Source organism: Callithrix jacchus, chromosome 4 (assembly GCF_049354715.1).
Source record: "Callithrix jacchus isolate 240 chromosome 4, calJac240_pri, whole genome shotgun sequence".
NCBI lineage: Eukaryota > Metazoa > Chordata > Mammalia > Primates > Cebidae > Callithrix > Callithrix jacchus.
The window spans coordinates 129,486,888-129,513,666 of NC_133505.1; positions in this window are offsets into that span (position 1 = coordinate 129,486,888).

The window sequence follows — 26,779 nt, forward strand, 5'->3', positions numbered from 1 at the left end:
TTGAATTAAAAGAAGGAAATAAAAAAGTTGCTTAAAACTATAGAATTGCATGGAAATTAAAAACCTGCTCCTGAATAAATTTTTGGTAAACATGAAATTAAGGTGGAAATCAAGAAATTATTTGAAAATAATAAAAACAAAGATATAACACACCAGAATCTCTGGACACAACTAAAACAGTGTTGAGGAAAGTTTATAGTACTAAACACCAAAACAAAAAGTTAGAAATATTTCAATTTGACAACCTAATAGCACACCTAGAGGAACTAGAAAAACAAGAGCAAACCAGTCCCAAAGCTGGAAGAAGATAAGAAATAACCCAATTCGGAGCTGAACCAAAAATAATGAGATTAAAAAATACAAAAGATCAACAAATCCAGGAACTGGATTCAAAGAATAAAGAAAATTGATAGACCACTTACTAGACTAATAGAGAAAAACAGAAGATCCAAGTAAACACAATTAGAAATACCAAAAGGGACATTACCACTGACCCCACAGAAATATTAAAAACCCTCAGAGACTACTGTTAACACCTCTATGCATACAGACTAGAAAACTTAGAGCTGGATAATTTCCTGGAGACATACCACCTTCCAAGGTTGAGCTAAAAAGTAACTAAACCCCTGAATAGATCAATAATGTGGTCCATAATCGAATCAGAAATAAAGAGCTTACCAACCAGAAAAAGCTGCCAGACCAATTCACAACCAAATTCTACCAGCTGTATAAAGAAGAGCTGCTACCATTCCTACTGAAACTGTTTCAAAGAAATTGAGAAGGAACTCCTCTCTAACATCCTATGAGGATATCATCCAGATATCGAAACCCAGCAGAGACATACACACAAAAAGAAAACTTGAGGGTAATATCTTTAATGAACATCTACACAAATATTCTCAACAAAATATCAGCAAATCCAGCAGTACATCCAAAAGCTAATTCACCACAATCAAGTAGGATTTATCCCTGGGATGCAAGATTGATTCAACATATGCAAATCTATACATGTGATTCACCACATAGACAGAACTAAAAACAAAAACCACACGATCATCTGAATAGATGCAAAAAGGCTTTGGATACAATTCAACTTCCCTTTATGTTAAAAATCCTCAATAAACTAAGCATTGAAGGATTATATCTCCAAATAATAATAGCCATGAATGATAAGCCTATAGCCAACACCATGCTAAATGTGCAAAAACTGGAACCATTATTCTTGAGAACTGGAACAAGATAAAGATCCCCACTCTCACCATTCCTATTCAACATAATATTGGAAGTTCTAGCTGGAGAAATCAGGCAAGAAAAAGAATAAAAGGCATTCAAATAGGAAGACAGAAAGTCAAACTCTCTCTTTTCATAGATGATATGATTCTATATCTAGAAAGTTCCATAGTCTTTATCTAAAAGCTTCTATATCTGATAAGCAACTTCAGCAAAGTTTTAGAATATAAAATCAATGCCCAAAACTCATTAACATTCCTATACATTTACAATATCTAAGTTGAGAGCCAAATCAAGAATGTAGTATTATTCATGATAGACACACAAAGAATGAAATACGTAGGAAAATAGCTAACCAGGAAGATAAAAGATATTTACAATGAGAATTACAAAATGCTGCTAAAAGAAATCAGAGATAACCCAAAAAAAAGGAAAAACATTCTATGCTCATGGATAGGAAGAATCAATATTGTTGAAATGGCCATACTACCCAAAGCAATTTGTAGATTCATTGCTATTCTTATAAAAATACCAATGACATCCTTCAGATAATTAGAAACAAACTATTTAAAAATACATATGGTACCAAAGGAGCCTGCATAGCCTAAATCAATCCTAAGCAAAATGAACAGAGCTAGAGGCATCACACTACCTGACTTTGAACTATATTACAAGGCTCCAGTAACCAAAACAGCATGGCACTGGCATAAAAACAGACACATAGGCTGGGTGTGGTGGCTCAAGCCTGTAATCCCAGCACTTTGGGAGGCCAAGGAGGGTGGATCATGAGGTCAACAGATCAAGACAATCCTGGTCAACATGGTGAAACCCCTTCTCTACTAAAAATACAAAAAATTAGCTGGGCACGGTGGTGCGTGCCTGTAATCCCAGCTACTCAGGAGGCTAAGGCAGGAGAATTGCTTGAACCCAGGAGGCGGAGGTTGCAGTGAGCCGAGATCGCGCCATTGCACTCCAGCCTGGGTAACAAGAGCGAAACTTTGTCTAAAAAACAAAAAACAAAAAACAAAAAAAACAGACACATAGACCAATGGAATAGAATTGAGCACTCCTAAAGAATTGAGCACACCTAAAATCATCTGATCTTTGAAAAAGTTGACAAAAACGAGCAATGGAGAAAGGAATTCCTATTTAATAAATGGTGCTGAGATAACTGGCTAGCCAAATGGAGAAGATTAAAATTGGGCTTCTTCCTTACAATATATACAAAAATCAATTCAAGATGGATGAAACACTTAAATGTAAAACCTAAAACTACAGAAATTCTGGAAGATAACCTGGGAAATGCTATGACAAATATGCCAAAAGCAATTGTGACAAAAATAAGAAATAACAAATGGGACCTAATTAAACAAAAGAGCTTCTGCACAGGAAAAGAAACTATCAACAGAGTAAACAGACAACCTACAGAATGGGAGAAAATATTTGCCAAGTATGCATCAAACAGAGGTCTAGTATCTAGCATCTATAAGGAACTGAAACAAATTAATAAGAAAATGTAAACAACTCCATTAAAAAGTGGAAAAAAGACATAAACAGACACTTTTCAAAAAAAAAAGGCATACACATGGCCAAAAAGCAAATGAAAAAATGTTCAACATCAGTAATTATTAGAGAAATGCAAATCAGTACCACATGAGATACCATGTTACACCAGTCTGAATGGCTACTACTAAAACTCAAAAAATGACAGATGCTGAACAGGCTGCAGAGAAAAGGGAATCCTTATACATCACTGGTCGGTATGTAAATTAGTTCAAAATTGTGGAAAGCAGTTTGGTGATTTCTGAAAGAATTTAAAACAGAATTATCATTCAACCCAGAAATTCCATTATTGAGCATGTAGCCAAAGGAATATAAATCATTCTACCATAAAGACACATGCTTGTATATGTTCACTGCAGCACTATTCACAATAGCAAAGACATGGAATCAATCTAAATGCCCATCAATGGTAGGCTGGACAAAGAAAATATGGTACATATAACCTATGGAATGCTAAGTAGCCATAAGAAAGAACAAGATGTCATTTGCAACAAGATGAATGGAGCTAGATGCTATTATCCTAAGTGAACTAATGCAAAAACAGAATATCAAATGTTATACTATATGCTCCTCTCATTTATAAATGGAATCTAAACATTGAGAACACATGGACACAAAGAAGGGAAAAATGGACATTGAGGCCTACTTGAGGGTTAAGGATGGGAGGAGGGAGGTGATGGAAAAACTACCTATCAGGTACTATGCTTATTACTTGAATGATGAAATAATCTGTATGCCAAATTCCTGTGACATGCAATTTACCTGGCCCTACATTCAAAATTTTAAGTGGGTAGATTTTATATTATTTATTTTTTTCTACAAAAAATTTTTAATGAGTTTTTTAGGAAGGAAGAAGGGAAGTTGCATAGATTCTTGATAAGTAAACATGACATGTACCACTAAACCTAAAATAAAAGTTTAAAAAAAGAAAATAACAAAGAACCATAGGCTAGCAGAATGGTGGCCAGGAGTGGGGACAATGGGATAGTGTTTGTTAAAGGGAACAACCTTTCAGTTATGAGATGAATAAGTTCTAGAGGTCTTATGCACAGCATGGTGACTATGGTTAATAATAATGTATCTTTGAAATTTGCTAAGAGAGAAGATCTTAAGTATTTTCACCTCTCTCTCACATACACAAAAGGTAGGTGAAGTTATAGATGTGTTAATTATTTTGATTGTAGAAATCATTTTACTATATATGTATCAAATATCATGTTTGTATATGTAGAATGTGTACAATTTTATTTGTCAATTATACCTCAATAAAACCAAAAAATGTAATCTTAAAAAAACCAAAAGAAAAGAAAATAGAATAATAAAGAAAATAATACAATTCTGGAGTGGGCAGAAAGGTTAAATGAAGAGTTGCTGTTCAATAAGTGTAGAGTCTCAGTTATGCAAAATGAAAAAGTTCTGGAGGTTTGTGCTACAATAATATGCATACAATTAATAATAGTGTACCATACACTCTTTTTTTTTTTAGACTGAGTCTAGGCTGGCATGCAATGGCATGATCTCAGCTCACTGCAACCTTTACCTCCCAGGCTCAGGTGCTTCTCCTCCTCAGCTTCTCAAGTACCTAGGATTACAGGCATGCACCATGACGCCCAGCTAATTTTTGTATTTTTAGCAGAGACAAGGTTTCAACATGTTAGCCAGGCTGGTCTTGAATTCCTGGCCTAGAGTGATCCACTCACCTTGGCCCCCCAAAGTGCTGGGATTATATGTGAGAACTACCTCCTTTGCCCTACACTTAAAATTTTAAGTGGGTAGATTTTACATTACTTTTTTCTACAAAATTTTTTTAAAGAGTGTTTCTTAGGAAGGAAGAAGGGAGGTTGCATAGATTCTTGTAAGTAAAAAACAATGTTAACTATACTCTCTTAAATCTTTAATTCATGAGGGATCAAGACTGTATTTCAATATTCATGGCTGAGATTTATTAGCCTATAATCTATACATTTTATTTAAAAGAGAAAGAAAAGCTGTATTAGAAAGACATATATGTGAGTGGGGGACCCCAAGATGGCTGAATAAGAGGCAGCTGTGGAAAGCAGCTCCCACATGAGAGAGACACAGAAGCAGAGTGGTCACCACAATTCCAAACAAGGTGCCAGGTTCATTTTGTGGGTCTGGTTGAACAGTGGGTATAAACCAAATAGGGCAAGTTGAGGCAAGGTGGGGCACTGCCCCACCCAGGAGGTGCATGCAACCTACTGGAGGACCAGGGGATCTCCCCCACTGGGACTTTGGTTCAGATACAGTGCTCCACCCAAGCGCTCTACAACCCACAGAACAGGAGACCTTCGCTGGGCTGGAAAGCCTCAGTGAGCTGCCTGAACATGGCAGAACAGCAACTTTGGCCAGCACCAGGACTGTCAGCATAGATCTAGGTAGAAGCACTGGCTAACATGAAAGCCAAAAAGCCAGCTGGTTGGAGCTACCCACCCCCAAGAAAGAAGGGGAACTGAAAGCAGGGAAACAGCCCATACAGCAGGACAGGTCCCGCCCACACAAAGCCCAGCATGCAAAAAAACTCTCACTCCAGAGTTTCACACCCAGAACATCAGTTAGAGAGGGACCAGGAATGATTGAGCTCAGTGGGTGGAAGGGAAGCCACCATTGCAGAAGCCAGCCTAATTTTCCTGAATAAATAAAAGATGAAGCCGCTTCACTGAATCCATGGCAGCCCAGCAGCACCTCTACAGGCAGACAAAGGAAAGGCTGCCTCCACAAGCAGCTACCTGAGTTCAAAACTATATAAATCCAATAAGATGGGAAGAAACCAGTGCAAGAGAAATGGAACCATCAAAAGCCAGAAAGCCTCCCCCCACCACGAGATCACAATTCCACACCAGCAAGGGAACAAAGCTGGATGGAGAAGGAATTTGACAAATTGACAGAAGCAGGCTTCAGAAGGTGGGTAATAACAAACTTCTCTGAGTTAAAGAAACATGTTCTATCCCAATGCAAAGAAACTAAAAATCTTGAAAAAATGTTAGATGATATGCTAACTAGAATAACCAGCTTAGAAAGAACATAAATGACTTAATGGAGTTGAAAAACACAGCACAACATCTTCGTGAAGCATACACAAGTTTCAATAGCGGAATAGATCAAGCAGAAGAAAGGATATAAGAGATTGAAGATCAATTCAATGAAATAAAATGAGAAGGCAAGAAAAGAGAATAAAGAGTGAAAAGAAATGAACAAGACTTCAAGAAATATGAGATTATGTGAAAAGACGTAATCTACGCTTGATTGGTGGACTGGAAGATGACGGAGAGAATGAATCCAAGCTGGAAAACACTCTTCAGGATATTATCCAGGAGAACTTCCCCAACCTAGCAAGGCAGGCCAACATTCCAATACAGAAAATACAGAGAACACCACAATGATACTTCTCAAGAAGAACAACCCCAAGGCACATAATCGTCAGATTCACCAGGGTTGAAATGAAGAAAAAAATGCTAAGGGCAGCCAGAGAGAAAGGTTGAGTCACCCACAAAGGGAAGCACATCAGAATCACAGTGGATCTCTTGGCAGAAACCCTGCAAGCCAGAAGAGAGTGGGGGCCAATATTCAACATCCTTATAGAAAAGAACTTTCAACCCATAATTTCATATCCAGCCAAACTAAGCTTCATAAGTGATGGAGAAATAAAATTCTTGATGAAAAAGCAATTGTGTAGAGATTTTGTCACTACCAGACCTGCCCTATAAAAGCTCCTGAAGGAAGCACTAAACACAGAAAGGAAAAACCAGTACCAGCTATTGCAGAAAAGAACCAAATGGTAAAGACCAAGGATACAATGAAGAAATCACACCAACCAAAGGGCAAAACAACCAACCAGTAATAAAATGGCAGGATCAAATTCACACATAATAATATTAACCTTAAGCGTAAATGGACTAAAAACCCCAATCAAAAAGCACAGACTGGCAGACTGGATAAAAAGCCAAGAACCATCGGTGTGTTGTATGCAGGAGACCCATCTCATATGGAAAGACACACATAGACTCAAAATAAAGGAATGAAAGAAGATTTACCAAGCAAATGGAGAGCAAAAAAAATCAGGGCTGGCAATCATAGTCTCTGATAAAATGGACTTTAAATGCACAAAAATCAAAAGAGACAAACAAGTGCATTACATTATGGTAAAAGGATCAATACAACAAGAAGAGCTAACTATTCTAAATATATATGCACCCAATACAGGAGCACCCAGATACATAAAGCAAGTCCTTAATGACCTGCAAAGACACAGACTCCTGCACAATAATAGTGGGAGACTTTAACATTCCATTGTCAATATTAGACAGATCAATGAGACAGAAAATCAACAAGGAAAACCAGGACTTGAATGCAGATCTGGACCAAGCAAACCTCATAGACATTTACAGAACTCTTAACCCCAAATACACAGAATATATTTTCTTCTCAGTACCACATTGAACTTACTCTAAAATTGACTACATAATTGGAAATAAATCACTTTTCAGCAAATGCAAAAGAATGGAAATCATAACAAACAGTCTCTCAGACAACAATGAAATCAAATTAGAACTCAGGATTAAGAAACTAACTCAAAACCACACAACTTCATGGAAAATGAACAACTGGCTTTCGAATGTCGACTGGATAAACAATGAAATAAACAATGGATAAACAAGGCAGAAAGAAAGATTTTCTTCGAAACCAGTGAGAATGAAGACACAACATGCCAGAATCTCTGGGACACATTTAAAGCAATGTCAAGAGAGAAATTCATAGCAATATTTGCCCACATGAGGATCAAGGAAAGGTCTAAAATCAACACTCTATCATCAAAATTGAAAGAACTAGAGGAGCAAGATAAAAAAAAAACTCAAAAGCTAGCAGAAGTTAAAAAATAGCTAAGATCTCAGCAGAAATGAAGGAGATAGAGACACAAAAAGCCCTTCAAGAAATCAACAAATCATGAGGTGATTTTTTGAAATGATTACTACAAACAACTCTATGCACACAAACTAGTAAATCTGGAAGAAATGGATAAATTCCTGGACACTTGCACCCTCCCAAGACTAAACCAGGAAGAAGTTGAATCCCTGAATAGACCAATAACAAGGGCTGAAGTTGAGGCATCAATTAATAGCCTACCAACTAAAAAAAGCCCAGGTCCAGGTGGGTTTAAAGCAGAATTCTGCTAGAGGTACAAGGAGGAGCTGGCACCATTCCTTTTGAAACTATTCCAAACAATACAAAAAGAGGGAATCCTCCCCAACTCATTTTATGAGACCAACATCATCCTCATACCAAAATCAGGCAGAGATGCAACTAAAAAAGAAAACTTCAGGCCAATATCCATGATGAACATAGATGCAGAATTCTTCAATAAAATACTGGCAAACAGAATGCAACAGCAAATCAAAAAGCTTATTCATTATGATCAAGTAGGCTTTATCCCAGGGATGCAAAGCTGGTTCAACATACACAAGTCTGTAAACGTAATCCATCACATAAACAGAACCAAAGACGAAAACCACATGATTATCTCAATAGATGCAGGCAAGGCCTTTGACAAAATTCAACAGCCCTTTATGCTAAAGACTATCAATAAACTAGGTATCAATGGAGCATATCACAAAATATAAAAGCTATTTATGACTAATCCACAGCCAATATCATACTGAATGGGCAAAAAATGGAAGCATTCCTTTTGAAATCTCGCACTAGACAAGGATGCTCTCTCTCACCACTCCTATTCAATATAGCATTGGAAGTTCTAGCCAGATAAATAATACAAGAAAAAGAAATAAAATATATTCAATTAGGAAAAGAGGAAGCCGAATTGTCACTCTTTGCAGACAACATGATTGTATATTTAGAAACTCCATCATCTCAGCCCCAAATCTCCTGAAACTTATAAGCAACTTGAGCAAAGTCTCAGGATACAAATCAATGTGAAGAAATCACAAGCACTTCTGTACACCAATAACAGACAGAGAGCCAAATCAAAAGTGAACTCCCATTCACAATTGCTACAAAGAGAATAAAATACCGAGGACTGTAACTGACAAAGGATGTAAAGGACTTCTTCAATGAGAACTACAAACCACTGCTCAATGAAATAAGAGAGGACACAAACAGATGGAAAAACATTCCATGCTCATGGCTGGGGAGAATCAACATCGTGAAAATGGCCATACTGCCCAAAGTAATTTATAGATTTAATGCTATCCCCATCAAGCTACCAATGACTACCAATGACCTTCTTCACAGAACTGGAAAAAACCACTTCAAACTTCATATGGAACCAAAAGAGAGCCCCCATATCCAAAACAATCCTAAGCAAAAAGGACAAAGCTGGAGGCATCATGCTGCCTGACTTCAAGCTATACTACAAGGCCACAATAATCAAAACATCATGGTACCAAAACAGATACATAGACCAGTGGAACAGAGCAGAGGTCTCAGAAGCAACACCACACATCTTCAATCATCTGATCTTTGACAAATCTGAGAAAAACAAGCAATGGGGAAAGGATTCCCTGTTTAATAAATGGTGTTGGGAAAACTGGCTAGCAATGTGCAGAAAGCAGAAACTGGACTCCTTGAAACCTTACACTTAAATTAACTCCAGATGGATTAGACTTAAACATAAGACCTAACACCATATAAACCCTAGAACAAAACCTATGCAAAACCATTCAGGACATAGGCATAGGCAAGGAATTCATGGCTAAAACACCAAAAGCAATGGCAACAAAAGCAAAAATAAACAAATGGGATCTATTTACACTCCAGAGCTTCTGTACAGCAAAGGAAACAATCATTAGAGCAAATAGGCAACCAACAGGATGGGAAAAAATTTTTGCAATGTACCCAACTGACAAAGGGCTAATACCCAGAATCTACAAAGAACTAAAACAGATTTACAAGAATAAAGACAAACAAACCCATTCAAAAGTGGGTGAAGGATATGAACAGACACTTTACAAAAGAAGACATATATGAGGACAACAAACATATGAAAAAATGCTCATCATCACTGGTCATTAGAGAAATGCAAACCAAAACCACCTTGAGATACCATCTCACACCAGTTAGAATGGTGATCATTAGAAAATCTGGAGACAACAGATGCTGAAGAGGATGTGGAGAAATAGAAACAATTTTACACTGTTGGGAGTGTAAATTAGTTCAACCCTTGTGGAAGACAGTGTGGCAACTCCTCAAGGACCTAGAAATAGAAATACCATTTGACCCAGCAATCTTGTTATTGGGTATATACCCAAAGAACTATAAATTGTTCTATTATAAAGACACATGCACACATATGCTCATTGTGGCACTATTTCCAATAGCAAAGACTTGGAACCAACCCAAATGTCCATCAATGATAGACTGGATAAAGAAAATGTGGCACATATACACCATGGAATACTATTTGCAGCCATAAAAAACGATGAGTTTGTGTCCTTCATAGGGACATAGATGAATCTGGAAACCATCATTCTCAGCAATCTGACACAAGAACAGAAAACAAAACACTGCATGTTCTCCCTTAATAGGTGGGTGTTGCACATTAGAACAGGGGAACAATTAGAGTATGTTGTATTGGACACAGGGAGGGGAGCATCACACACTGTGTTCAGTTGGTTGGGGGGGCTAGGGGAAGGACAGTGGGGGTTGGGGAGGGTGGGAAGGGATATTGTGGGGAGAAATACCAGATATAGGTGATGGGGTTTGAAGGCAGCCAACCACCTTGCTGTGTATGTACCTATGCAACAATTCTGCATGATATGCAATGTACCCCAGAACCAAAAGTACAATAAAAAAGACATATATCTTGTATTGGGCATAATATTATTATCTGCCAGTTGTTGAGTTGCTACTCTGTGTCAAAAAACTAACCTAAGCTCTTCACATGTGTTACCTAATTTAACCCTTGCAATAATTCTATTACTGTAGGTATCATGATGTCCATTTCATAGACAGGAAAATTAAGCCTCAGAGTTTCAGCAACTTGCTCCAGATAAGTAACATGTGGAAGAGGGACTCAAACCCAAGCAGTAGAATGGCAAAGCCCACCTGCCTTAGAACACTCCAGAGAAAAGTCAGAGGGCTCTATTATAAGAAAACTTGCCTTAGAGTTAAATCTGCCTTAAGTGATTGTCAAAATCACTATAGGAGCATAAAAGCAACAAAAATATTAACATTGATTCATATTTTGTGTAATCACTTAAAGGTAAAGGAAAGAGCAAGAATCATATAATGATAATATTTTGCCTCTCCTGCTATGGCTCCAACTTGTATTTTCCCCTTCACTGTTTGAGTATGGGATGATCTTGACTTCCTAACATAAAAATATAAACTCTGTTGTCGAGGAGGACTCAAGATGGCGCTGTGAGAACAACCCAGGATTGGCGCTCATGTTGAATCCGCAAACGGTGAGTCTGAGCTGCATTTCCAGACTGATCTTTGTTGCCCACAGAACGGGGAAACTCCCAAGTATAAAAAAGACACGGGACGCCAGGCAGTAGGTCTGCCTGGCGAAGCCGGCAGCCGGGGCGGCGGCCGCCAGCCCTACCCAGCAATCCCCACAGGGCGCGCTTGTCCGGGTGCCTTGTTGAACCGGCAACCTGAGACTTGAGAGGGCTGGACTTGAGACTGAACGAGACTTGGACAGAAGCCCAGCCCAGGGGATTGTAGGGACAGATCCTTTGGGATACCCAGTGGGACGAACAAAACCGCGATTTCAAACTCTCCTGAGCAGACGGCCCGAGACGCTCTGTGGGGGAGGGGCGTCCACCACTACCGAGGCAACCCACCCCAACTGAGATACACGCCCACTGCTGACGCAGCCAGCCGTTGCTGAGGCAACACGCTACAAGGAAGAGACTCCGCCACAGGGCGTGGCGGAGACCACAGCAGAGCCTGTAGGAACAGGGCGAATCACACAACAGCAGGGCGGAACCTTGGCAGCCAAACAGTGGCTAGTCTGCCTTCTAGCTGGGCAGGACACCTCATCGAACATCCAAAAATAAAGCCCAAACCACTCAACACAGAGCATTTGAGGGAAAAAAAAAAGGGGTTTTTTAATGAGCTCTGTTGCAGCAGAATCAAACATAGCAGCCCAACAGCCCTGAAGGAACAACAAAGCGCACAGCTCAGCAATTAAACCCCTATAAAGTACAAACTGTCTCCTCAAGCAGCTCCCTGACCCCTCTATATCCAAAAGACTGACATTTGGCAGGCATCATCCTGGGACAAAGATAGCAGAAAAAGAAACTGGTAGCATCCCTCGCTGTGCCACAGCTGCTAGAGGTGCACCCCAGACAAGCAGGGTCTGGAGTGGACCTCAGCAGTCGTACAGCAAAGGGGCTAGACTGGTAGAAGGAAAATCAAGCAACAGAAATACTTCATCATCAACATTCTGGGTGTCCACTCAGAGACCCAATCGAAAAGTCAGCAACTACGCAGACGACCAGCGGAAAAATCCACAAAGATGGGAAGAAACCAGCACAAAAAGGAGGAAAACACCCGAAACCAGAACACCTCGCCTCCTAGAAAGGACCAAAACTCCTCACCAGCAAAGGAACAAAGCTGGACGGAGAATGACTGTGACGAAATGACGGAATTAGACTTCAGAAGATGGATAATGAGAAACTTTTGTGAGCTAAAAGATCATGTATTAAATCAATGCAAAGAAACTAAGAACCTTGAAAAAAGATTTGAAAAAAGATTCGAGGAAATGATAACAAGAATGGATACCTTAGAGAGGAATATGAATGAATTAAAGGAGCTGAAAAACACAATACGAGAACTTCGCGAAGCAAACACAAGTTTCAATAGCCGAATTGACCAAGCAGAGGAAAGAATATCTGAAGTCGAAGACCAACTCAATGAAATAAAACGAGAAACCAAGACCAGAGAAAAAAGTGCAAAAAAGGAATGAACAAAGTCTCCAAGAAATGTGGGACTATGTGAAAAGACCTAACCTACGTTTGATAGGTGTACCAGAAGGGGACGAAGAGAATGAATCCAAGCTGTAAAATACTCTTCAGGACATCATCCAGGAAAATTTCCCCCACCTAGCAAGGCAGGCCAACACTCAATTGCAGGAAATACAGAGAACATCACAAAGATATTCCGCAAGAAGAGCAACCCCAAGGCACATAATCGTCAGATTCAACACGGTTGAAATAAAGGAGAGAATACTAAGGGCAGCCAGAGAGAAAGGTCGGGTCACCCACAAAGGGAAGCCCATCAGGCTCACAGCAGATCTCTCGGCAGAAACACTACAAGCCAGAAGAGAGTGGGGGCCAATATTCAACATTCTTAAAGAAAAGAACTTTCAACCCAGAATTTCATATCCAGCCAAACTGAGCTTCAGAAGTGAAGGAAAAATAAAATCCTTTGCGAACAAGCAAGTACTCAGAGATTTTGTCACCTCCAGGCCTGCTTTACAAGAGCTCCTGAAAGAGGCACTACACATAGAAAGGATCAACCAGTACCAGCCATTCCAGAATCACACTGAATGCTAAAGAGCTTCAACATAATGAAGAATCTACAACAACTAACAGGCAAAACAGCCACTTAGCATCAAAATGGCAGTATCAAATTCACACATAACAATATTAACCCTAAATGTAAATGGACTAAATGCACCAATCAAAAGACACAGACTGGCAAATTGGATAAAAATCCAAAACCCATAAGTGTGCTGTATCCAGGAAACCCATCTCACATGCAAGGATACACAAAGGCTCAAAATAAAGGGATGGAGGAAGATTTACCAAGCTAATGGAAAGCAAAAAAAAGCAGGAGTTGCAATTCTCATCTCTGATAAAATAGACTTTAAAGCAACAAAGATCAAAAGAGACAAAGAAGGCCATTACATAATGGTAAAAGGATCAGTACAACAAGAAGAGCTAATGATCCTAAACATATATGGACCCAATGCAGGAGCACCCAGATACATAAGGCAAGTTCTTAATGACTTAAAAAAGGACTTAGACTCCCACACAATAATAGTGGGAGACTTTAACACACCACTGTCAATATTAGACAGATCAACCAGACAGAAAATCAACAAGGATATCCAGGGCTTGAACTCAGACCTGGAGCAAGCAAACCTGATAGACATTTACAGAACTCTCCACCCCAAATCCACAGAATACACATTCTTCTCAGCACCACATCACACCTACTCTAAAATTGACCACATAATTGGAAGTAAAGCACTGCTCAACAAATGCAAAACAACTGAAATCATAACAAACAGCCTCTCAGACCATAATGCAATCAAGTTAGAACTCAGAATTCAGAAACAGACCCAGAACCGCACAGCTTCATGGAAACTGAACAACTGGCTCTTGAATGTTGACTGGGTAAACAACGAAATGAAGGCAGAAATAAAGAAGTTCTTCGAAACTAATGAGAACGAAGACACAACGTGTCAGAACCTCTGGGACACATTTAAAGCAGTCTCTAGAGGAAAGTATATAGCAATAAGTGCCCATATGAGGAGAATGGAGAGATCCAAAATTGACACCCTATCGTCAAAATTGAAAGAGCTAGAGGCGCAAGATAAAAAAAACTCAAAACCCAGCAGAAGACAAGAAATAACTAAGATCAGAGCTGAGCTGAAGGAGATTGAGACACGAAAAACCCTTCAAAAAATCAATAAATCCAAGAGCTGGTTTTCTGAAAAGATCAGCAAAATAGACAGACCACTAGCCAGATTGATTAAAAAGAAAAGAGAGAACAACCAGATAGATGCAATAAAAAATGATAAAGGGGAAATCACCACAGATTCCACAGAAATTCAAACCATCATCAGAGACTATTACAAACAACTCTATGCACATAAACTAGTAAACCTGGAAGAAATGGATAAATTCCTGGAGTCCTGTGTCCTCCCAAGCCTAAACCAGGAGGAAGCTGAAACTATGAATAAACCAATAACAAGGTCTGAAGTTGAGGCAGCAATTAAGAGCCTACCACACAAAAAAAGCCCAGGTCCAGACGGGTTCACAGCCGAATTCTACCAGACACACAAGGAGGAGCTGGTACCATTCCTTCTAAAACTATTTCAAACAATCCAAAAAGAGGGAATCCTTCCCAAATCATTTTATGAGACCAACATCATCCTGATACCAAAACCCGGCAGAGACCCAATGAGAAAAGAAAACTTCAGGCCAATATCCATGATGAACATAGATGCAAAAATCTTCAATAAAATATTGGGAAGCCGATTGCAACAGCAAATCAAAAAACTTATTCATCATGATCAAGTAGGATTCATCCCAGGGATGCAAGGCTGGTTCAACATACGCAAGTCTATCAACGTAATTCACCACATAAACAGAACCAAAAACAAAAACCACATGATTATCTCAATTGACGCAGAGAAGGCATTTCACAAAATTCAACAGCCCTTCATGCTAAAAACCCTCAATAAACTCGGTATCGATGGAACGTATCTCAAAGTAATAAAAGCTATTTATGACAAACCAACAGCCAATATCATACTGAATGCTCAAAACCTGGAAGCATTCCCTTTAAAATCTGGCACTAGACAAGGATGCCCTCTCTCACCACTCCTATTCAATATAGTACTGGAAGTTCTAGCCACAGCAATCAGGCAAGAAAAAGAAATAAAGGGTATTCAAATAGGAAAGGTGGAAGCCAAATTGTCTCTATTTGCAGACGACATGATAGTGTACCTAGAAGACCCCATCGCCTCAGCCCAAAAACTCCTGAACCTGATAAGCAACTTCAGCAAAGTCTCAGGATATAAAATCAATGTACAAAAATCACAAGCATTCGTCTACACCAATAACAGACTTAAAGAAAGCCAAATCAAGAGCGAACTGCCATTCACAATTGCTACAAAAAGAATAAAATACCTTGGAATACAACTCACAAGGAACGTAAGAGACCTCTTCAAGGAGAACTACAAACCACTGCTCAACGAAATCAGAGAGGACACAAACAGATAGAGAAACATTCCATGTTCATGGTTAGGAAGAATTAATATCGTGAAAATGGCTATACTGCCCAAAGTAATTTACAGAATCAACGCTATCCCCATCAAGCTACCATTGACTTTCTTCACAGAACTGGAAAAAACCACCATGAACTTCATATGGAACCAAAAGAGAGCCCTCATAGCCAAGTCAATTCTAAGCAAAAAGAACACAGCGGGGGGCATCACACTACCGGATTTCAAACTATACTACAAGGCTACAGTAATCAAAACAGCATGGTACTGGTACCAAAACAGAGATATAGACCAATGGAACAAAACAGAGGCACCGGAGGCAACACAACATACATACAACTATACAATCTTTGATAAACCTGACAAAAACAAGCAATGGGGAAAGGATTCCATGTTTAACAAATGGTGTTGGGAAAACTGGCTAGCCATGTGCAGAAAGCAGAAACTGGACCCCTTCCTGACACCTTACACTAAAATTAACTCCAGATGGATTAAAGACTTAAACATAAGACCTGGCACCATAAAAACCCTAGAAGGAAATCTAGGCAAAACCATCCAGGACATAGGAGTAGGCAAGGACTTCATGAACAAAACACCAAAAGCATTGGCAACAAAAGCCGAAATAGACAAATGGGACCTAATGAAACTCCACAGCTTCTGCACGGCAAAAGAAACAGTCACTAGAGTGGATCGGCAACCAACAGAATTGGAAAAAATTTTCGCAGTCTACCCATCTGACAAAGGGCTGATATCCAGAATTTACAAAGAACTCAAACAGATTTATAGGAAAAAAACAAACAAGCCCATTCAAAAATGGGCAAAGGATATGAACAGATACTTTACGAAAGAGGACATATATGAGGCCAACAATCATATGAAAAAATGCTCATCGTCACTGGTCATCAGAGAGATGCAAATCAAAACCACATTGAGATACCATCTCACACCAGTTAGAATGGCGATCATTAAAAAATCTGGAGACAACAGATGCTGGAGAGGATGTGGAGAAAAAGGAACACTTTTACACTGTTGGTGGGAGTGTAAATTAGTTGAACCATTGTGGAAGACAGTGTGGCGATTCCTCAAGGCCTTAGAAATAGAAATTCCATTTGACCCAGCAATCCCATTACTGGGTATATATCCAAAAGACTATCAATCGTTCTACTATAAGGACACATGTACACGAATGTTCATTGCAGCACTGTTTACAATAGCAAAGACCTGGAATCAACCCAAATGCCCATTGATAATAGACTGGATTGGAAAAATGTGGCACATATACACCATGGAATATTATGCAGCAATCGGAAATGATGAGTTCGTGTCGTTCGTAGGGACATGGATGAATCTGGAAAACATCATCCTCAGCAAACTGACACAAGAACAGAAAATGAAACACCGCATATCCTCACTCATAGGTGGGTGATGAAAAATGAGAACACATGGACACAGAAAGGGGAGTACTAAACACTGGGGTCTATTGGGGGGAAAAGGGGAGGGCCAGTGGGAGGGGGCGGTGGGGAGGGATAGCCTGGGGAGAAATGCCAAATGTGGGTGAAGGGGAGAAGAAAAGCAAAGCACACTGCCATGTGTGTACCTACGCAACTGTCTTGCATGCTCTGCTCATGTACCCCAAAACCTAAAATCCAATAAAAAATTAAAAAAATAAAAATAAAAAATAAACTCTGTTGTCCTAAGTTAATGCAGAAACAGGGACTCCTAATGTTTCCACGCTTCTGACTTCTGCCTACTTTTATAAGCCCCGAGTATAATTAAATGCTCGGAGAGGTTGCCATAATCCTTTATTGCAGTTAGCGTCTCTCTGCAGAAAGTTCAGTTCTGTGTTTCCTTAGAAAAGTTGGAGAAATTGCCCTGCCAGTAAGCAGATTGTGGAGAGGACACTTGCTCTTTTATGCTAAGTGCTGTTTTTTGTCACAATGGGTAGGGGCAAGCCTGATATTTCACATCTTCATTTTTACTTGGTTAGGAAATAAATGCATTTCCTTTACAGATGACAGGCTAAGGGCCATCACACCTACTACATGGTGCATTTATAACAAATATGAGGCCATGTTTCTGCATCACTTTTCCCCTGTAAGGCCGTAAAAGTGGCGCAGAGTAAAGCAGTCACTCAACATCATAATTTTTTTTTGTTTAGCATGTTTTTATTTATTGTTAAATTATTCAGTCTCAAATTGTACAATGCTTGAAAAGAAGTATGACAATTTCTGAGATTAAACTTTATTAAGTCACTTCCAGAAAATTCAGTAAATATGGTAATGTAGGAACAAACTTAGGCTCATAAGCCTTTTAAATTTTTACATAATCTTTAATGATGTTGATCAGGAAATTCTTTCATTGGTGGAATTACTTCTCCAGTCTCCACAATTGTATCACCTGGGAATATTCTGAGCTTCGATTGAACGATGGCATATGGTTTTGTAGCCATATGGTATTTCATGTAATAATGAACAATCCAGGCAGGTATAAGTACATAAGTAAAAATAAACATACTCTTTCCGTATACCTTATAGACCGTGTTCCTCCAAGGGGACTTATTTGCCAAAAACTTATCCCAGAATCTGTCCATAGGCCACGTCGCCTCTGGGGGGCAGCACCGGCTCCCGAGGGCTCAGCGCCTGGTCCTTTATCCATTGCCTTCTCAGTGCTCGCAGCTGCTGCTGCCGCAGTTTCTCAACAAGAGTGTACCCCGACAGGTCGCCGCTGGTATCAAGGCAAAAGGACACAGTGCCCTTGAACTAGGGTCTCCTTACTTAGGCGCGCTCCTGCTCTTCAACATCATAATTTTTAAAATCACACTTTTCATTTTTCTTTTCATACTGTACTAAATTAGTTGCTACCCTTCGTTTTATTCTTGCATTATTTTAAAGAGTATTCTCTAAGTTCCATAAAAAGTCTGAAATTTAAAGTGTGCCAAGCCATATGCATATTATAAAGAATTTGAGAATAATATATTCAACTGGTATTTCTTTCTTTCTTTCTTTTTTTTTTTTTTTTTTTTTTTGAGACAGAGTTTCCACCCAGGCTTGAGTGCAATGGCGCGATCTCGGCTCACAGCAACCTCCGCCTCCTGGGTTCAGGCAATTCTCCTGTCTCAGCTTCCTGAGTAGCTGGGATTACAGGCACGCGCCACTGTGCCCAGCTAATTTTTTGTATTTTTAGTAGAGATGGGGTTTCACCATGTTGACCAGGATGGTCTCCATCTGTTGACCTCATAATCCACCCGCCTTGGCCTCCCAAAGTGCTGGGATTACAGGCGTGAGCCACCGCGCCCGGCCCTCAACTGGTGTTTCTTATCATTTCCTTTTCCCAATAGCTCTTCTCCATTATTCTGAAAGGAATTTTAATTTTTTTATGCATAATTTTCCCATTAGCTTTGTTTTCTTTGGCTAGCTCATGAAAGAATTTGAATAATCAGTAAATGTTTTTGAAGATTGAACATTTTGTTTATTAACAGGAGATGAGTTGAAGTAGAATCTACAGGTCTAAAGCTCTAAGAGTTATTATCTTGGACTTCCTCCAGAATTATTCTGTTGTCAACATCAAAAGGAACCATTTACTTGAATAATTTACCATCTATGCTCCCAAGTGAGTGTTTAAAATTGTCTCTATTCTCTTTAACTTTTTATTATGGGCATTTTTCATACATACACAAAATTAGAGAGAAGAGCATATCAACTCCTATGTATCCATAACTGTGCTTCAAGACTTATCAACATTTTCTCAATTATTTTGAAACTTTCCATTACTCTTACTTTCTCCCCCAGGGTGGTTTAAAGACAATTGCTGACATTGCATCATTTCACCTGTAAGTAATTTTATTTGCTTGGAGCCCTTGTTAAAGGTTAAGAATTGTACAAGAAAACTATTCAAATGAATGTGACAATCACGTTTTTACCCTAGATATGTTCATATGGTACAGTATTGAGGAGCCCTGCAAGTTTTTAGTTCCCTTGTGTTAGATGTCCTGACTCAGATATATGCTCCCAGTGGGATTTTGGTCATGTACCTTATGTTCTGTGTCCTCAGTTCTCATCTCTAAAGTAGGAATTAAAAACTGTCCTTTAGCTCAGAGGTAAATACTGACTTGTAAAGAGGATGAAATATATAAATAATACAGGTCCACTTTAGAAATTCTAAAGTATTAATACACCTTTTATAGAACTTTGAAACACCAAATAAATGTGTGTTAAATGGAAGAATGTGCATGTAAAAAGTGAATTAAAGTTAGCTGTCCAAGGTTGTATGGAAGGTATAAAGTTAGACTACTTAAACATTTTGCTCAATTGACATAGAATAGGCAGCTATTTGGAAATAGCAATTGTGTATACAGCATGTAAGATGTATGCCTTTAAACCTTTTGTTATTTTAATCTTTTGTCATTAAAACAATCATAATTGACATATTTTTTTACTTTGGTCCTTTGTTATTATTCAGTAAGAGCAAGAAAAATGCTATGTTTTGCACACAACTGCTTATGTTAAACATCAGATCTTTGCATCTAGTATCTAACCTGTGTGTTTAGGGAACATTGTTGCCTAATGTGATGATTAAATGGATCTTCTTTCAGGGATTCTGGTTGATCAATGATTGTCCATAGTGATCACAGTGGTTGACTGTGGTCAATAATTTTTTTTTCTCTCTGAATGATTTTAAAAAGCAAGACGTTTTTTGAACTGCTTAGTTAAACTTAGTTCAATCAGACACAGTGTCTCTTTGGAAACGACCCTTTTTCGTGTGTCTGTCAGGGGTGCAAAGATGAAAAAGTCATGTGCACCACTTTCTTAAGAGTTTGCACATCCTTCCATGGAGAAAAACACGCAAAAGAGATCCACTACTGGACAGAATAAAACAAGTACTTTAATAGAGCTCCAAATAAATAAAGTCAGAGAAAGAAGCAATTAAATCCAGAGGCAAAGGAGTGGGAAAGAAACAAAATGCTCAACTAGAGGGTTGCAATTTATCTCCAGAACCTGAGAAAATCAAATATAAGGTAATATATTCTCTTGCCCTGAGAGACCACTTAAAACAAAACAAAGCAATTGTATGAAACAAGTGTGAATTCTAAAGAAAACAGAGTAGGTTTTTCTTTCTTTTTTAAATCCATGAGCTCAAAGGAAGGTTGATAATATGTGTGGTATTTGTAGTCAATAATAGAAATACAATTTTAATAAGAGAAAAGAGGGTATAATGAGGAGTTTATCTAAATGTACTATATAACATTGTAGGTTTAAATAGTTTCCATGGAAAAAAATAGCATCAAATTATAGTACGCTTTTTAGTCAAAGCAGCTGGTCTCATGATTTGTATATGGTTTACTGAATTCACACAACTCAAAGAGCTTTTTAAGGCACCATGTGGTTGTTCTTGTTTCATTGCCCTGCAATGCTCAATTGTCTGTACAAACCATAAAAGGTTCACAACATCTAAATGGAGCTGATGAGATTTTAAGGCCTTCACTCTTACCATCCTAGTGCTATGTAACAGACTGTGTAAAATATAAACATTTGTTTTTTTCCTTTTAAGAAACGCTGTTGGGGAAACTTTGCGTGTATCATCACAGCAGCACTGGGAGGATGCAGTATGGAACTCAGTTGTGGGGAAGTAGAAGGTGAGGGATAACATTGACATCCCCCACTTTAATGCCAGGTACTTTTCTTTTATCCTTCCAACTTTTATTTTAGGTTCAGGGGATACATGTGCAGGTTTGCTGCATGGGTAAATTATGTGTCCTGGGGTTTTATGTACAAATTATTTCTTCACCCAGGTAACAAGCAAAGTGCCCGATAGGTAGTTTTTCGGTCCTCACCTTTCTCCCACCCTCCCACCTCAAGAAAACCCTGGTGCCTATTATCCCCTTCGTGTTCATGTATATTCAAGGTTTAGTTCCCACTTACAAGTGAAGACATGCAGTGTTTGGCTTTTTGTTCCTGTGTTAATTTGCTTCGGATAATGGTTGACCGCATTTCTCCCCCCAAAAATGAATATTTCCCCAAGAAAAATGAAAACATATATCAACACAAAACATGTACATGAATGTTCAAAGCAGCTATTCATAATAGCCAAAATGTAGAAACAACCAAAATGTCTATCAATGGATGGATAGATACACAGAATATCCTAACAGTAGGATATTATTCAGTCCTAGCTAGGAATGTATGGGTATGTGCTACAACATGGATGAACTTTGAAAACATGCTAAGTAAAAGAAGACAGTCACAAAAGACCACATATTATATAACTCCATTGACATAAAATGTCTAGATTAAGCAAATATAATAGAGACAGAAAGGAGCTTAGTGGTTGCCTCAGGTGAGGTGTGGGAAGAGGAGAATTAGAGGATGACTGCTAATGGCATGAATGATGAAAAATGTCCTGGAAGTAGATAGTGGTGATGGTTGCACGACCTTGCGAAAACCACTGAAGTGCACACTATAAAATGGTGAACTACAATGGTGAAATATAATGTGAATTATATTTCAATAAATCTGTTACAAAAAAAAGAAGAATAAATGGGAGATGAAAAGGTAAGAAAGAAAAGTAAAGGCAGAAACGTTTGGCTTTTGCCCTGAGGAATGCATACTGGAGAAGGGGCCTCTTCTGTTCCTCATCCAGACACTCATCTTAGTGTATTCTTTTTGTCTTTGGAGAAGCCCTGAGTCTGGCTGAGGCCAATAGATCACAGGATTCCCTCCACAGTTCCCTCTGCAGGCTGGCCATTAAATAAATGGAGGATTGTGTGTGTCTAGGCCTGTGTCTAGTGTTTCCTTGGCCACACATCCTTTGGGACTCACCTTCATCTTTCCTGAACTCCAGTACAGCACTAATGTGACATATAGTGCACATCTCTTTCCCCAGCTGTCTGCATGGCTCCTTCTCCAATAGTGAAGGGAGGAGCGTGCTTATTATACAGATAGAGTTGATTGATTTCCATTCAGTGTGAGTCATGTTTGCTTTAATTGCTACATAATCAATGTCCATTCTACTAAGACTGTCAGTATGCTCTTTTGATGAACTGCTTTTAATTTTGCTCTGGCAGTTTGTGGATAGATTCTCAAAGGTGATATTACCTTATTCATCTAAAACTGGAAATTCTAGATTTATAGCCACATGGCAATGTTCTGACATTAAACTCATTTGAAGAAGCATAATACTAACGTTTGAAATTCTCTATGCCAGTTTCTGTATTTCTCTAATTAAAGAAAGTAATACATAGAAAGATAATAATAAAGCACAGAGTCAGAGGAAATGACCATTCAATTGATGAGTGAGTTTCTATCTAAGGTTGAATTATAGTGCTTAGAACTGAATTACTAAGAGAAGATTTAAGTGTGGGTTTCAAGGCACCATTTATAGTTGAGACAAATTGTTTTCCACCACAATTTTATTCAAGAATTAATCACAAAAACAAACCAATATATCAGGATAGTGTGAAAGATGTTTAGTCAAACATCAATGGCTTACAAAGATTTTTTCTCCCACTTCGGTTTTAATTGAATACAGGTAAGTAAACCATATCATTAGTTATATTGTCTGGGAAACATTTGTACGTTACATAGATTCTATCTACAATTAAATTTATTATCTGTTTAGGGGATTTTAAATTTGAAAGAAATATTAAAATGATCTAAATAGCACAGCAAGTAAGAAACCTGCTATATTCTCTAAACAAGTAAGTCAAATGTTGTTATACATTAATTCAACATATATTTATCACATGATTACCTAGACAAAGCCCTAGCTTTACAGAATATATGCACACTAGGGAGCAAGACCAGAAAAAGAAAAGAAAACAAAAAATGCATTATACGCCTGTATCAAAGTATGTCACGAAAAAGAAAAGAAAAGAGAAAAGCCGGCACTTACAGTGGAGCATGATAGATGATAAAATATAAATATCATCTTATAAATAGCATTTTTATTACAGAGAAAGTGCACACATCAAACTTTGGATAGGATAGGTGCCATATAATGGGGTGAATTTTGTGTTGAGTTCTAAATGATTAGTTGTTACTATAGTGAAGAAGGGAGAAACTATGTTCCAGAATTAGTGAAGGAAGTGTGGAACAGAGTATGCAAAGGCTGGGAAGCAAACTGTGTGGTACTTTTGTTTCCAAGGGGTGCTAGAAGACTGGTTTTGTTGAAGCCAAGTTTGTTAAAGCTGGGTGAATAATAAGATATATGAATAGAGAAGTAAGCAGGGGTCAGATAGTACTTGGGCTTAAAACTAAGGGAAATAGAGATCTGTTGAAGGGCATTAAGTAGAAGATATAAAATTCACTCTGATTTGGAGGGCAGGCACAGACACCACTGTGACCAGGGTGATCATCTTACTATTTGATGTTCCGGCTTCAAGTCATACAATGGCTCCCATTCTCCTTAGGACAGAATCTAATATTCTTATAAAGTTCACAGGATCCTGCCTTTGTTACTTCCACTCTGATGACAAATAACAGCTACACTGGAACAGACTGTTTCATGCTAAGAAGACTGGCTTCTGGAACATTGAAAATGCTGTTTCTGACCTGAGACAGGTCTTTGTCTGCACATACTTTAGATTTCAGCTCTGATGTTGCTTCCTCCAGGAAGCCTTCCTTGAAATAACCTGCTCTAAGCTGGTTTTCATCTACTCTGTGTCTTTGAGAGTCTCTGTACCATCACTGTTATACCATTGTCATCCTATGGCACAATTGCATTTAAATGTTTGTGTTCTTAAAAAATTGAACATGAGGCTGGGCGTGGTGGCTCAAGCCTGTAATCCCAGCACTTTGGGAGGCTGAGGTGGGTGGATCACTAGGTCAAGAGATGGAGACCATCCTGATCAACATGGTGAAATGCCGTCTCTACTAAAAATACAAAAAATTAGCTGGGCATGGTGGCACGTGCCTGTAATCCCAGCTACTCAGGAGGCTGAGGCAGGAGAATTGCTTGAACCCAGGAGGTAGAGGTTGCGGTGAGCCGAGATTGCGCCATTGCACTCCAGCCTGGTTAACAAGAGCGAAACTCCGTCTCAAAAAAAAAAAAATTGAACATGAATAAGATATGTGTATATGTGTATAATATGGGAAGTAGGAATAACCACGCCAGCACCTTTGGAGGCAGAAGATATGATTGCAAATTTACTTGTTTCTCTCCCTAGTGGTTATACACTCTGCTTAGTAAATGTTTGTTGAATAAATGAATTGGGATGGTACACAGCTGAGGCAGTGAGTTCAATAGGAGGCAGTTACAGATATGTTGTAGGAACTGACCAAGGGAATGGCGGGAGAGATGGATAGAAGTGAGCTATGAAGGAGATAAAGGGGAAGAATCAACTGGACATAGGTCTCAGTTGTAAGGGATGATGGCAGAATATTGGATTACCTTCAGGTTTCTGCCTTGCATGATGGATTAATGATGGTATTAGGGACTGAATTGGGGACCTCAGAGGCCAAGTACTTATGGAGGGTCAAGATGAAGACTTTGGCTCTATTCCTGTTGCATTTTGAGGCCTGTAGGATATGCAAGTAGAACTGTGCTCAAGACTGTGGCAGGTGGGTCTGGAGCTTCACAGGATAATTTGGCTAGAAATGTGGGAGTTATTGGCATAGGAATATCAGGGGAAGTATGTAGAGTGATAGAAAAGAGCTCATGTGGCAACCCTATTGAACAAAGCATTTTAAGATTGGGAGAAGAATAATGAAACTACAAAGGTGCAATGAGGTAATAATAATAGCTAACATTTAATGTGGGTTTACCATGTCTTATAGACAGTTAAACCCACAATAAATCCAGGCAAGTGCTGTGCCATTTAATCAATCTGACAATGCAGTGAAATCTATTATATCCCTACTCCTCACTGTCTCTTTCATATTTTATAGCTTTCAAAGTAATATATGCTTATACAAAATTCAAAATGATATAAATATATAATTTAGAAGGTAAATATCCTATGTAATCCACTCTATAAAACAACTTTTGGTAAAGCATAGTGTATATTTCTGTAATTTTTTTGCTACTCTGAACATTTATATTGCTATCAACAATTTTTTTTTTTACGATGTGTTACTTTTGTTGCAACTTACTTTTTCCAAATGATTTTAACTGATTTACCTTATACTTTAAAAGAGTTGTCTGGAATTCTCCTGTATGAATACAGTAAGCAGGCCAGGTCAGGCTGCAATGAGTAATCTTTACAGTAAAGAAAGTTAGGCTTGTAGGTAAAACTAGGTTTAGAGTAAAATTATAAGGAAAAAGTGGCTGAGTGGTGAAAACTGGACTCAAAAGAGAAAAGCCAAGTAAATATCTTATTAGGGAAGCCTAAAGATGACAAGATAATGTGACAAGAAAGATGGGAAGATGAACAGTGCAAATGCTACAGAGATTAAGTAAGATTTACCAAGAATTTGTTGGTGACAACCATTAATGCATGACTTCAATGTTAATGGAGTGAGTCAGAGGACACAGCTGAGGATGAATAGAGAACGGCTGAGAGGCGACAGTTACTTTAAACAGCTTTTCAAATGTTTGAAGAGGAGACGGAGAAAGAGGGTGGTAGTTAGAGAGGTTTATGGGGTTGCAGAAGCCTACAATCAATACCGTTTTTTACAGATGATAGATTTTGAAAACCTAAAGCTATTTTGATAGCTCATCAAAATATCTTCCTTTGATTTGTAATTGAATGACTATATAAGCATCAGAGAAGATGGGTGATTACATTCCTAAAGATAAAATTTATACTAAATAAATGTGTAGCGTGTAATTTGACCTTTATATAAAGGTCACCATAGTATACATATGAATGAAGTAGCTATGATTTTTTATCTTAAAAGTTTACTGTGAAACATTTAAGATAGAAACAGTCCTACAAGAAAATCTTTATACTCACCATATGTCCTAAAATATAAAATAGTGCCAGATAATTTAAACCCTCATGGGATACCTCTTTGATCTTATCTCTCTGCCTTTACCTGAATAGTTACAAATATTGTG